The sequence below is a fragment of the Lucilia cuprina genome, chromosome 4, assembly GCF_022045245.1.
Source record: "Lucilia cuprina isolate Lc7/37 chromosome 4, ASM2204524v1, whole genome shotgun sequence".
Lineage (NCBI taxonomy): Eukaryota > Metazoa > Arthropoda > Insecta > Diptera > Calliphoridae > Lucilia > Lucilia cuprina.
The window spans coordinates 8,027,187-8,042,338 of record NC_060952.1 but is presented as its reverse complement, the minus strand read 5'-3'; the positions used below and the strand labels follow the sequence as shown (position 1 = coordinate 8,042,338).

General features: G+C 28.7%; 1 protein-coding gene across 4 annotated transcripts in view; it reads right to left on the bottom strand.

Moving 5' to 3' along the window:
- The window catches only part of LOC111676459 (elongation of very long chain fatty acids protein AAEL008004), an 84,188-nt gene that overhangs the window by 47,980 nt on the left and 21,056 nt on the right, over positions 1-15,152 (bottom strand). For 2 of the 4 annotated variants that reach the window (XM_046950680.1, XM_046950683.1), the window contains exon 1: positions 2,412-2,663. The exons of 1 other annotated variant lie outside the window; for it this stretch is intronic. The gene's annotated coding sequence lies outside the window, so the exon portion shown is untranslated. Of the gene's footprint in view, positions 1-2,411; positions 2,664-11,293; positions 11,348-15,152 lie in introns of those variants that run through there. One more of the 4 variants, XM_046950684.1, reaches the window with a different exon arrangement.

The window sequence follows — 15,152 nt, the reverse complement described above, 5'->3', positions numbered from 1 at the left end:
GAGGCCTAGATGTATTTCTTTGGATTTGATGTATATGTAAATCCTTCTTTCAACTAACTTACTAACTGTATTAGTATTTAATAATTTGTTTTAATCAAAAGTTGCTCAGAGTCTGATTGACTTTTTTTTTGTTAAAAGTTACTCAGAACCTCATCATATTTTCAAGTACAAAGTTGCCCCGAGTCTGATCGACTTTTATAGTTAAAAGTTGTTAAGTGTTTGATCGACTTTTTTAGCAAAACGTTACTCAGAGTCTGATCGACTTTGCCAGCAATAAGTTTCTAAAAGTCTGAGCGACTTTTTTAGTAAAAATTTTCTCAGAATCTGATCAGATTTGCCAGAGAAAAGTTGCTCAGAGTATGATCAACTTTTCTAGTAAAAAGTGTGTCTGAGTATGATCAACTTTTCTAGTAAAAAGTTACTCAGACTTTCTAGTAAAAAATGAACAGAGTCTGATGGATTTTTTTTTAGTAAAAGTTGCTCAGAATCTGATCAGATTTTGCGTGAAAAGATGTTTAGAGTATGATCAACTTTTGTATGAGAAAGTTGCTCAGACATTCTAGTAAACACTTGCTCAGAATCTGATCACATTTTTCAGGGAAAAGTTGTTCAGAGTGTGATCAACTTTACTAGTAAAAAGTGACTCAGAGTTTGATCAACTATTTAATGGGCTTTTCTAGTAAAAAGTTGCTCAGAATCTGATCAGATTTTGCCGTGAGAAATTCTTTAGAGTATGATCAACTTTTGTAGTAAAAAGCTGCTCAGACTTTGTAGTAAAAAGTAACTGAGAGTCTTATCGACTTTTCTAGTAATTAGTTCAGCACAGTCTAATGGACTTTTTTCTTAGTAAAAAGTTGCTCAGAATCTGATCAGATTATGCGTGCTAAGAGTATGATCAACTTTTGTAGGAAAAAGTTGCTTAGACATTCTTGTAAAAAGTGACTCTAGTAAAGATTTGCTCAGAATCTTATCAATGATAAATTTTTCTGCTGCTTTGATCAACTTTTTTAGTTGCTCGTACTTTCTAGTAAAAAGACTTTTCTATAAAAAGCTGCTCAGTATCTGATCAGATTTTACCGTGAAAAATTATTTAGAGTATGATCAGCTTGTGAAGTCAAAAGTTGGTCAGACTTTCTAGTAAAAAGTTACTAAGAGTCTGATCAACTCTCTCTAGTACGTAAAAGTTTCTCAGAATCCGATGAGGTTTTCCAGAGAAAAGTTGTTCAGAGTTACATATTATCTTTTCTACTAAAAGGTGACTCAAAGTCTGATCAACTTTTGTGGTAAAAAGTTGCTGAGATTTTCGACTAAAAAGTGTTTTAGAGTATGATGGACTATTTTAGTAAAGTTCATTTTGTAAAAAGTTGCTTAGAATCCAGGTTTTCCAAAAAGAATGTTTTCAGAGTATGATCAACACATCTGGGAAAATGTTGCTCAGAGTCTTATCAACTTTTTTTAGTAAAATGTTCCTTAAAATATGATAGATATTTCTAGTAAAAAGTTGCCTAATCTGATAAACTTTTTTTTGTGGAAAGTAGCTCAGAGTCTGATCAATTTTTTTAAAGTCCTCCAAAGTGTGAAAAGCTTTTATAATGAAATCAACTGATAAACTTTTTCAATAAAAAAGTTGCTCAAAGTTTGATTCGCTTCTTAAGTTAAAAGTTGTTTAAAGTCTGATAAAATCTTTTGTTAAAAATTTAATATCTTGTGTGCTTATTTTCGTTCCACCACTGTTATGAGTGTATATTATTACTTTTTTTTCTTTGTATAATTATGTCATATTTTTCACAAGTATGTAAGTGGAAAAAACTAATAACACCTTTATACATTACGAAAAGTGTAAAAGAAATAAAGCAAAAAAAATCTTAATTCTTTGCAAAAAAAAAATAAAAGCACAATTAGCAAGAATTTGTTTGTAAGGGAAATGAGTTAGTATTTAATTTAAAAATAAACAAAAACAAAGTTTAAAAAAATGTAATTATGAGATTTAAAAGAAAATAATTTAAGAATTTTGTGTTTATTTGTTGGCTGTTATTAAATATTAAACAAAATGTTGTAATAATTAATATACATGAAGTGACTGCCTACAAATATTTTAACCACATGACAACCAACTTTAATTTTTTTATTTATTTAATTTTTTTATTATTTATTTTTATTTGATAACGAGCACGATTACGACGACGCCACGACGGTGTTATTGCTCTATATTTTGTTTTTGTTATAAATTGTTATTAAATCCCCCCCCCCCCCAAAAAAAACATACAGAGAAATTTGCACTTTTTTTAAAAGATTTAACAATTTGATACTATTGGTACTTCTTATTTGTTATTTTTTTATTAATTACTCATACTTTTCGTTTTGATTTTTTGATTTTATTTAATATTTATTTTTTTCTTAATTTAACATACATTTAAGTTTTCTTTTTAGCTAAAGGTGTATTTCATTATGATTTTTCTGTATTCAGCAATAAAAACTTTTTATCAATAAAAAAAATATATAATATTTCTGCTTCTTGTTTGTAAATAACACTTTTTCATAAATATTAAATAAACTTAATAAAACAACTGAGTAAAACCAAAAGCACTTTAGTTTTTTTCAAAAAATATTTAATTAATTCTTTTTGTAAATTTATTTAAATTAATGTTGTGTTTCTTTTAGTTAAAATTTTTAAGTTAAAACTTTTTTATTATTTTTTACTGTTTTTTTTCAGCATATAATAAGTTTTTATTATTATTTTTGTTATTTAGGAATATTGTAAAAATATATTGAATATTTTTGTTGGCCAGACACAACCCAAAGCAAAAATCAAACTAAAGTGAGCTATCTAAAGCAAGAGAATATCAACCCAATGTATTAAAAAGATACATCCATAGAAAACAACAAAAACAAAAAAACTTACAAAAAAAAAAATACATTAAAAAAAGAAAAAGCACACAAAACAAAAAAAAATTAAATATATTCATCATTCACATTCACCAATATTGTGTTGAACGTACTACTTCAAATACATTGTGCTGAGGCGGCACATTGTAAAAAAAAAATAAAATTCTCTCAAAGTTTAACCACGTATCCCAAATTTTGGTTTGTGTATTTTCTTCAGACCATACTCCCATTTTTTTTTCGGAACAATATGAGTTTTGATATGAAAAACGTGTTGTGTAGAAATGTATCTGAAAGATAAAAATACTGAATATAAACTACTCTCTTTTATTGTGAGTTGTTTTGTTGCAAAATACACCACCATAAACAAATTACAACAACTGAAAAATACACATATGTATCTTAAGCTTTGTAAACAGTAGAAACATATTAGCGTTTTTCTTGCGGTTACCGAGAAACATTTAAATGTTCTTTGAATAAAAGTTTTGTCACCTTTAAAAAATTCTACTCAATTTGTAAGAAATTCTAATCTGTTTTAGAGAAGCTTTTAGCAGAAAAGTTAACTAGATTTTTGAGAACTATAACTACAGAATAGGGTTCTGTAAATCGACTTTCGACAATCGAATTTTTGTCGAAAAAAGTCGAAGTCGACTATTTTGTTTCAAAAAAGTCGATAACTCGACTATCGTCTGTTAATAAAGTCGAAAAGTCGACTTTGGAAATAAAAGTCAAAAAGTCGAAAAAAGTTGGAATAAAAAAGTCAAAAAATATTCGTAAATTTTTAATAAGTCGAGAAGTCGAAAAATGTCGGAAAAAGACGAAAATAGTAGAGTAAAGTCAAAATAGTCGAACATTTTAAATAAGTGGAAAAAAGCCAAAAACTCTAAAATAGTCGGAAAAACCCGAAAAAAGTAAAAAAAATAGTCGAAAAATTCGATTAGCGGGAAAAAGTTAAATAAAGTCGAAAAAGGTCAAAAATAGTAGAAAAAAGTCAAAAATAGTCGAAAAGTTTTAATAGGTGGAAAAAAGTCAAAAGCTCTAAAATAGTCGGAAAAACTCCAAAAAAGTCGGAAAAAGTCAAAAAGTCGACTATTTATAAAATACTTAAAGTCGAAAAGTATAAAAGTTTGAATTGAAGGAAAAAAGTCGAAAAATCTGCTATTCATAAAATGCAAAATGTCGACTTTTCGTTTCAACTATAGAACCCTTTGTCACTAGTAATGTTCACCAGACCTGCAAAAAAACATTTTAATGAAAATATTTTAATGTTAAATAGTTTAGCTGGCAACTTTTACTCAAAACTGACTATTGAGCAACTTTTTTCGAGAAGAATATACTTTTCTTCAGATTAAACATTTAATCAAAGTCTTCTTACTGAATAAGATGATCGGATTCTAGGCAAATTGCTACTAAAAAAATTGTTACAAACTTTTCTTAAAAAAGTCGAGTATATTTTGAACAACTTTTTCTCTGAAAAGTTAGTTTAGAATATGAGCAAATTTTTACAAGGAACTTTAAAATTACTTCCTGAGAATGACATCAGATGTAATGAATTTGGAATCAAATAAAAAGGACATTCCTCCTATGACAAGCCTATGTTAAAATCGTAACTTCTTCGGGTTTTTTTTTCAGTACTGGAGTAACTTCTTTTTCGCTTCTTTTCTTCTTTTTCGCTTCTTTGGGAGTTCTTTTGCTGGGATTTCCTTTGCAGTTTCTGAGCATCATTTAACTAGAAAAGTTGATTATATTCCGAGATTTTACTGGAACAGCTAATCAGACTCCGAGCTACTCTTTGTACAGACTCCTGACAACTTTTTACCACAACGTTGATCAGACTCTGAGAAACTTTGTATTACAAAAGTTAATCAGACTCTAAGAAACTTTGTATTACAAAAGTTGATCAGATTCAGAGCAACTTGATAGCAGAAATGTTGAGCATTTTAATGAAATTAATAATTTACCAGAAAAGTTAATCAGGCTTTTGAAATGTTTATTAGAATTTGGCAATTTGTTGCATGACTTAGGGTAACTTTTGACTTTTCAGATTCTTGGCAACATAGCAATTCATTGGAATTATTACTATACTTTATAATTTAATAATATATTGAAAAAATATATTGATAATTTTAGATAAAACATTTGGTACTCAAAGTTCCCAAAATTCACAACAAATACTCAAAATTCATGGTCTCAATATTCCTTTATCCTCTATCCAATGCTTATTTACATAATCTTCTCTTAATATAACTCTCTTTCTGAACTTTTTTTTAACAAACTTACTAGTATTCTACTGTCATCTCTATTATTTTGTCACTTATTTACGAGTACGAGTTTTTTTTTTAATTCCACCCCCTCACGAGCAAGAACTAAGTACTACTATAAGTACGTGAGACCATGTTTAATAAAATAAATAAAAGTTAATTTTACTCTTTATAAATGAGAGTCGTGTTTTTATTTACAAATTCTACTATGTATATGTACTTGTATTTATGTATGTATATAGAAATATAGTATCCCTCGTCTATTATGTCATCAAGTTGTCATATGTAACCGAATATCAACGATAAAAATTCTTCTCTAATCTTTTAACAATTTTACAAATTTACAATCTTTACATTTTACTACTATTTGTTTGTGTGTGTGTGTTTGTTTTTTGGTTTTGTTTGTTGCAACACACATAATTATACATTCATGACCCAATAGCTCAATGTACTCACTCATATTCATTCACTTGTTCACTAACGCACTTATACACTGACTCACCCACCCAGTTGCAGTGTAAATAACAACACCCTCCTTTTTTGGTTAGAAGTTTTTGTTTGGTTTGTTTCTTTAGGGTAACTACTAAGTACTATTATAATTGGTACTTTTATTTGGATTTGTTTACAACAAATATATCAAATTCCCATTCAGTCTCGATCAGTTTTTGAGGAATTTTTTTTTATTAAAATTTGTATGATCAGAATATGAGCAACTTTTTACTATAAATGTTGATCGGAATCTGAGCAACTTTTTACTAAAAAAGTTGATCGGAATCTAAGCAACTTTTTATTAAAAATGTTGATCAGAATATGAATAGCTTTTTACTAGAAAAGTTGATCAGAATCAGAGCAAATTTTTACTAGAAAAAGTGGTCAGAATCTGAGCAATTTTTTACTATAAAAGTTTGATCAGATTCTGAGCAACTTTTTACTAGAAAAGTTGATCAGAATATAAACAACTTTTTGCTAGAAAAGTTGATCAGATTCTGAGGAACTTTTTACTAGAAAAGTTGATCAGATTCTGAGCAACTTTTTACTAGAAAAGTTTGATCAGATTCTGAGCAACTTTTTACTAGAAAAGTTGATCAGATTCTGAGCAACTTTTTACTAGAAAAGTTGATCAGATTCTGAGCAACTTTTTACTAGAAAAGTTAATCAGATTCTGAGCAACTTTTTACTAGAAAAGTAGATAATATTCTGAGCAACTTTTTACTAGATAAGTTGATCAGATTCTGAGCAACCTTTAACCAGATAAGTTGATTAGAATATGAGCAATATTAACTAGAAAAGTTGATCAGAATCTGAGCTACTTTTTACTAGAAAAGTTGATCAGAATATGAACAACTTTTTACTAGAAAAGTTTGATCAGAATATGAACAACTTTTTACTAGAAAAGTTTGATCAGATTCTGAGCAACTTTTTACTATAAAAGTTTGATCAGATTCTGAGCAACTTTTTACTAGAAAAGTTTGATCAGATTCTGAGCAACTTTTTACTAGAAAAGTTGATCGGAATATAAACAACTTTTTACTACAAAAGTTGATCAGAATATGAGCAACTTTTTACTAGAAAAGTTGAACAGATTCTGAGCAACATTTTACTAGAAAAGTTGATCAGATTCTAAGCAACTTTTTACTAGAAAAGTTGATCAGATTCTGAGCAACTTTTTACTAGAAAATTTATAAGATTCTGAGCAACTTTTTACTAGAAAAGTTGATCAGATTCTCAGCAAATTTTTACTAGATAAGTTGCTCAGATTCTGAGCAACTAGATAAGTTGATCAGAATATTAGCAACATTTTAGTAGAAAAGTTGATCAGAATCTTAGCTACTTTTCACTAGAAAAGTTTGATCAGATTCTGAGCAACTTTTTACTAGAAAAGTTGATCAGATTCATTTAAAGTCAAAAAGATTCTAAGCAACTTTTTACCAAAAAACTGAAAATTCCGATATACAAATTTCAGTTCAAAAAAAGTACTTTTTTAATAATATTAGTACAATTTTCTCTGCTCATGATTAGTGTACAAATATGTGTGATAAGATTGTATCTATTTGTAAAAGTATCTCATATCTGATATCTGGTATCTTTTGGCAGCCATGTGCTCATTTTAAGTTTTTCGTAGATTTTTATTTTTTTAGTTCGCTTGGCTTAGTGTGTTTAAGTGCTCTTGTGTTGTGTTTGTTTATTTTGTTTGTTGTTGGTTTGTTTGTAACTATTTGTTTTTGGTTATTAAAGGAAATCCAATCATTTCTTTTAACATGTTGTTGGTTTATGTGTGTTGTTGTTGTTGCTGCTACTACTGTTGTTGTTTGTGGTCAGTTTTTTGTTTTAGCTTCTCCTTTTTGTTATTTGTTTCTTTTTTTAAGTTTTTGTTGCTTTATATTTTATGTGTATTAGTGCATGCAAAAGCCAATGAAAGGACCCTTTGTTTATATTGTTTTAATTTGTTTAATACCGGAAGTTAAAAGTATGATAAGTATGAGATGTGTAGTGCAGTGGTAGGACTTTGTTCTTTGGTAAAGTGATGTGGAAGCATATGTGTTTTGTTCATTAAATTACTTATGTAGAAAGGATATGTAAGTGTGTATTTGTAAAGGCATTTACAACTTATTTGTAAAAAAAGGGTTGGCAATTTAATATATATGGCTTTAATATATGTATATTCGCTCAACGTATATGTGTTTTTATAAGTTATAAGTTTCAAATTATAATTTAATTTCAGTAAAATATAATAAACTTTTTAATAAATGTAGATATACTTATATCAAAGTAACATATTCCTTATTAAATAATAGGTTAAAACACAATATGTCCAAAAGTAATTAAATAAACAGAATATACCTTATCTTAAAGATACATTCATATTGACATTTTCTATTTAAATTTAAATTAATCACTTTTTATATTATTACAAAATATAAAATCATTAAAATTGCCTTTGAACGCTTTACTAAGTATGCCAATAGGTTACATTGTAAATATGCATTAAACGAACCATGGTTCAATTGCTTTTGTGTCCTCCGAGATTTGAATTTTTAATGTCATATTATACCAACAGCGAGTGGGTGTTGATGTCTAAGTGTGCACTTGATTTGCGCATAATTGAAATTCTGTTTGCATTATTAAAGGTAAAGCAATGTTTTACGAAAATGTGTCTAAAAAATATTCAAAATCAAAACAACATTTAAGTATGTAGTTTGAGGGTTAATGGACTCTTTGTAAAATACACGGCACACTTATTTATAATTCTAGAAATTTTGGATTTTTATTTTGTCTAGATTTTAATATTCTTAAAACGATACAATTGAATAACGAGCAAAATACAGATTATAAATATTAGTTGATGATGACATTAATAAGAGCGTATTTGATAATAATTTGTATTTTATGTAGGAAAAAATTTAAGTCGAATTGAAAAAGAACAAATTAAGAACTTATAATGTGGAAATCGTGAGTAACTTTTTACTAGAAAAATTTAAAGTCGAAAACATATTGTTAGAAAGATTAATCAGATTCTGAGTAAAATTTTTAATTAAAAGGTGGATCAAATTCATTGCAACTTTTCGCAGAAATATTTATTAAATTCCGAGCAACTTTTTACTTTAAAAGTAAAAAGATGAGATTTTGATGAAATATTTTTAGAAATAATTATTAAATTTCAAACATCTTTTATTAGAAAGATGTATCAAATTCTTGCCAACTTTTCACAGAAATGTTTATTATCTTCCGAGCAACTTTTTTTACTTTAAGAGTATGGGCAAATTTCTGTTAGAAAAACTCATCATATTCTGAGACAACTTAAAGATTAATCCAATTTTCATTTTAGAAAGGTGGTCCAAATTCCAGGCAACTTTTTGCTAGAAATTCGGTCCAACTTTTTACTAAACAAATTTTTGTTATAAAAGTCATTAAATTGTTAGAAATATTAGAATCTGAGCAAATTTTTGTTAGAAAAGTTGAGAAACTTCTCAGCAACTTTTTGTTCGTAAAGTTTTTTAAAATTCGGAGAAACTTTTTGTTAGAAAAGTTTATCAAATTCTGAAGAACTTTTTTCTAGAGAGTTTGATTAGTTAGAAACGATGCTCAGCTTTTTGTTAAAAAGGTTATCAAATTCTCAGCAACTTTTTGTTACAAAAATTGATAAAAACTTGAGCAACATTTTATTGCAAAGGTGATTGGGCTCCGAACAACTTTTCGTTCAAAGAATTGATCGGATTCTAAGCAACTTTGGTTAGAGTGCTTAATTAGATTGGTAATAACTTTTTAGTAGGAACATTGATGATATTGAGAAACTATTCAAAGTTTTCCTAATTCTGAGCAACTTTTTTATTAGAAAAATTGATCCGACAACTTTTCGTTATAAGAATTGATCGGATTCTAAGCAACTTTTGGTTAGAGTGCTTAATTAGATTGCCAATATCATTTTAGTATGAATATTTTTCATATTGAGAAACTTTTTAAAGTTCTTCTAATTCTGACCAACTTTTTTGTTAGAAATATTGATCCGCTTCTAAGATATTTTTGTTAAAGAGATTGATCAGATTATAAATAACTATTTATAAGAAATGTTCATCGAACTCTGAGCAACTTTTCGTTAGAAAAGTTAATAAAATTCTAAGCTACATTTTGATCAAAAAGGTCATAAAAAAGAGAGTAAGATTTTGTTCGAAAGGTTGAGTGGATTGATCAGATTCAGAGCAACTGTTGATAGAAATTTTAATCAAATTCTAAGAACCTCTTTAATTGAGCAACTCTTTGTTAGATTTGTTGATCATATTCTGAGCAACATTTTCGTTAGAAAGTTTTTCAAACTCTAAGCAAAAAATTTATCTGATCTATCTGAGAATATTATATAGGAAAATTGATTTTTCATTAAATAATATTATCAAACTTTAACAGACACTGGTGGCCTCCGGTAGTTTAGTGGTCAGTGTTCTAGTCTGGTAGACCGGAGGTGGTGGGTTGGATTCCCACCTGAGGCGCTTGTTAAGGAGCGCACAACAGGCCCGATAGAGGTCTAGGTGTATTTCTTGGGATTTGATGTATATATGTTAACTAACTTAAAAGACACTGTCAATCCGATGATGACTAACTTTTTTCTGAACGAAATTAATCAATATGCAAAGAATTTCTGATCAGACTGTTTAACTCTCTCTCCCTATCAATCTCACTTACTAAAATTTTACCATCTTTATGAAAAATCAATTTTAGTCACTATTTTTTCTGGGAAACATATAGTACATTTATACATTAAAATAAAGTATAATATTTATCCATAAAATTACAATGATTTCCTTGCCAAGAATTGCAATATATATTACTTATTATAAACACACAACTATGTATGTACTTCCCGGCAGTTCGTTGTAAATTTATAAAATTTAAAACAAAAAATTAAATCTAAAGAAATAAGACTTGAAATTTACATCGATTACAAATATTTAGTTACTTTGAAAGGAGTATGTAAGTACATCAAATCCGAAAAAATACAAGGAATCCATTGGGGCTAAGGTGCGCTCCTTAACCAGTGCATCAGGACTAGTACACTAACCACTACCACTCGATTACAAATAAACAGATAAATCTCTAATACATAATTGCTGAAGATTAAAAAAGTTTTTATAAAAGTGATTACCTTATAGATTACTTAGGAACGTATAAACAACGATTGGCTCTTTCCTGATCACGTGTGATGTATAAAGTAACCTATGAATTCCGAAAATTGATACAATGAATGCTTTTCAATCTTCTGGGTTATTGTGAATGTGTCTGTAGGTATCTATGTTAAAAGTTTTCTTCTAACTAGATATTTCCGTCAATGCATTTCAAAATCGTATACAAAATCGTATACATGTTGTATAAATGAAATTTTACATAAAATATATTTAAAATTATTGATTACTATTTATACACAAAATTTGTACATTAGTAGTTATAATCATCAATATCTACACAAACTATTAGCATAATCTAATAAGAGTATGTTGTACATATGCATTTAGATATAAAGTTATTTGTAATACAATACGAGTACGTTATTAAGTGCAATTATTTATTTTCTTTTTTTTTTAAATAAAACAAAATATAAATAATTTAAATAATACAAATATTTTTCATTTCATTAATTTTTATTTATGTGCTTTTGATACCTTTTGTTTTTTGACGAACCGCACCTCTATTAATGATTATAGGTTTCTAGTTTTCTGTGAAAAAAAGAAAAAATTTCGAAATTAAAAAAAAAAAACGATTAAAAAAAAGACCGCAAACAAAAAATGTGCAATATTCACATCAAAATTTTAGTTTTTTTTTAAACATATTTCATCTCAACACAATAATGCATAAGTTTGTTTAATTTGTATAAAATAAATTAATTTATATGAATGTTTATTTTAATTTTTATTTGTTTAAACAATATATTATGCAATTAAGTTATCTAGCTTGTTTTAGTAGGCATTTTTTTGATTTTGGTATTTTCTTTTTTTTTTATTTCCCATTAAATTGTATAAGGTCGCCGAAACATGTTTTAAAGTTTCTTTTATTGATAAATCTATGTTTTGTTGTTGTTGACTTATTATAAATTTCTTGATGCCATTTACTAGAAATATCAAATGTTACAAAATATTTGAAAAAAAAGAAAAGAAGAATTTTTGAATTATTGTTGAAATTTGAATAAATTGATATAGTTTTTCAAAATTGCATTTAATTGAGTTAATTAATACCAGTTAATTAACTCAATTAAATGCAATTTTAATTAAAGGTATTTGTTTACGAAAGATTTAAAGGTGAAGAAGTTACTCCCAACAATGTTGTAGGATCTAGGGCCTTGACAACAGATACATATACATATACGAGTATATTAAACATAATAAAGATCTTAAAAGCCCTATTCGGCGGGTTCAGTTGTACAATGGACCGATGTTAAATTTGTAGTATTATTACAAGGTTTACAAGCCCTATTCGGTGTTTCAGTTGTATTGGGTCTAGGCGAAATAATGAACCGATATAAACCATTTTCAATAGGCTTCATCCCTGTGATAATAGAAGATCATGTACCATTGAATTATCTTCAAAATTGCGACATGTAGTTTGATTACAAGGTTTACATGGACGAACGGACATAGCTAAATCGGCTCAGAAAGTTATTCTGATCCGATTGGTATACTTTAAGGAGGGTATAGCACCAATATTATTGTGCGTTACAAACAACAGCACAAACGCCTTATACCCTCTGCACTAAATTGGTGTAGGGTATAAAAACAAGTATGAATGTTTGGGTCCTTAAATGATGTATGGATAATTTTGGTCAGAGTGTGCATGGTACCTCCCATAGCTGGACTTGAAATCAGAAAAAAAAGCAATTAAAAAGTATAGATTAGTAGCTAGGTACGAGTTTGGTCCGATTCTCATAAATTCTTCTATCTTGGTGTGATTGCAATCCTAGGGCTATACCGGCAACTGTACACTGGTGGTGTCAAATGTATCCTTGGCCTTTACTTAGAATGATCTAAGGTCGAACTTATTGGTTAAAAAAAGAGCAGCTTGCCCGCAAGGCACAATTTCGGACTTTGGTTTGTAGTCGTTATTAAAGAGATCCATACGGGTAGCATGTTGAGGTCGTGGTTTAAATCCAAAATCAAGGAATGTTGGTTAACAGACTGATACACAAAGATTTCTTTATTTTCGCACAACTTTTAGCAAGAGGAATTAACTTGGGCCTAAGTGTTAGGAATGAGTTGGATTCAAATGAAAAAGATAAGTAATGAAAGCAGAGAAAGGTATACGGGCCCAGCCTTCTCGTATATCTAGAATCAATATGTCAAATACTCACTGAATAGGTCTAACATGAGATGAGTGTTGAGTCGAGTATCTTATACCACTGAATTTCCCTTCCACGTCAGGATATGTTCAGGGTTAACTATATTCATACCAGACTTACCAAAGGAGATTATTTTTAAAGGGCCGTTATATAGGGTTAATGGCCAAATATCCACAAATTTGTTTATGATATATTTGGATGCAGTATAGGTATATAAAGTCACTTTCCGAAGAGGACTTTATATAAACTCTATAATCAAATATAGACGGATTTTTTAAATCTTCAATCTTATATAAAACAAAGTTTTCTTCATTTAATTTTGCAATTTTTCAAATAAACAATAATGATTCAATTCTCTTATGATCTGAAAGAGTTTACCAGTTAAGCATCACATTAATGTTAAAGATTTCATCAGATTGCAAACATTAAAGTTTTGACAAAACAACATTAATGTTTAAACATTTTATTGATTGCCTGACTGGTCGGTTAGTTTTGTTGGCTGCTGCCGGGTTGCCTCCAGCAAACTATAGAGACTAACGACATGAGTGAACAAACAAATGAATATATGTTTATGAATGTCTGTCTATCTACATACATATATGTCTGATTGTATGAATGAAGTAAGGAAGGAATCATCAATGAATGTAGCGCTGAGTGTAAGTGCAAGTGACGCGGTGTTAAGTTAATGCGTCATGAACATCTTTCAACATACAATTATAAAATCCATACAAAGTATGTGTAGCAACAAAAATACTAAATCGATCGATACAAATGATAGCGAAGAGCTTTTGCAGCGAACTGTGATTGTGTGTGTGTGTTCGTATGTTCATAAATATATACTGTATGAGCTTTTAGATTTCAGTTAATATGAAATACCTATTTCTTTTGTATACAAACATACATATACCAATCATCTGTTGTCCGTCTGTTCTTCATTCAGTTGTCAGCTAATAAGCATTATCATTTACACACACACACACATTCTTATACAGCCACATACTTATGTATATTTTCACCTTGAATTATTATTAAAGGTATTTATTGATGTGCGGCGCTCACTGCGCTTGTTGTTGTGAATCAATGCGATCATTTTTTAAATTCCAATTTGCAGCAGCAGCGCAAAAGACAACAACTACAGACTTAAGTAAGTTTACGAAACTTCTGTTCCTCCGTTTTGAATTTAAAACTGCAGCTTTTTGAAACCAAAAAGAAAAAACAACATTTGCTCAATACATTGTATTCAACAACAACAACAATAGCAACTAACGAATACAAACTAAAAACCTCAACGTAAAGCTAACAGAGAGTAAACGCTTAAAATCAGGTGTATAAATATAATTAATAAATTTCGTAAACATTTAATTTTATACCCACTGATGATGATAGTTTCCGTCCATCCGTCAGTTTGTATTTTTTTTTTTATAAATATTTTTATACAGGGGTGTGTGCGTTTTATATATTATTTTGTTTGTTAAAAACTGTTACCAAAACTTAAGAGAAAAAAATGTCACAATATTATTGATAAAAAATTAAGAAAACAAACAAAAAAATCCAAAATCCGCTATCAAAATCGAAAATAATCAATATTAACAATGCAACAAATTGTTTCAAATGAGTTAAAGGCCGTTATTTGAAAGAAGTTTTTATACCCTACACCACTATAGTGGGAGGGTTTTATGCGTTTGTGCTGATGTTTGTAACACAGCAAAATATTGGTTCTAGACCCACCTTAAAGTATACCAATCGGCTCAGTATCACTTTCTGAGTCGAATTAGCTATGTCCGTCTGTCTGTGTGTCCATGTAAACCTTGTGTGCAGGCTACAGGTCGCAATTTTCAAGACAATTTGATGAAATTTGGCACATACTCTTTTTTTTTGTTCAAGGACGAACGCTATTGAAAATGATTGAAATCGGTTTTGACCTAGAACCGCACCCCCGAATCGGTCCTTTAGGCTCATAATTACGTTGAATGTTCTATTAAGTATGTCAACAAAAATCTGCAGAACTTAGTTTTATAGATCAATAAATGACACTACTAATTTTTATAGTGATCGGGCCTCATTTGACCCTAGACCCCATACAAACTCCCCTTCAGAAAATATCTTGAAGGTCAAAATTCACTTTTAATTTCTATTTCTATAATTTTATTTTAAAATTAATTTGATGCTAGATATTACGATGGTATATCTTG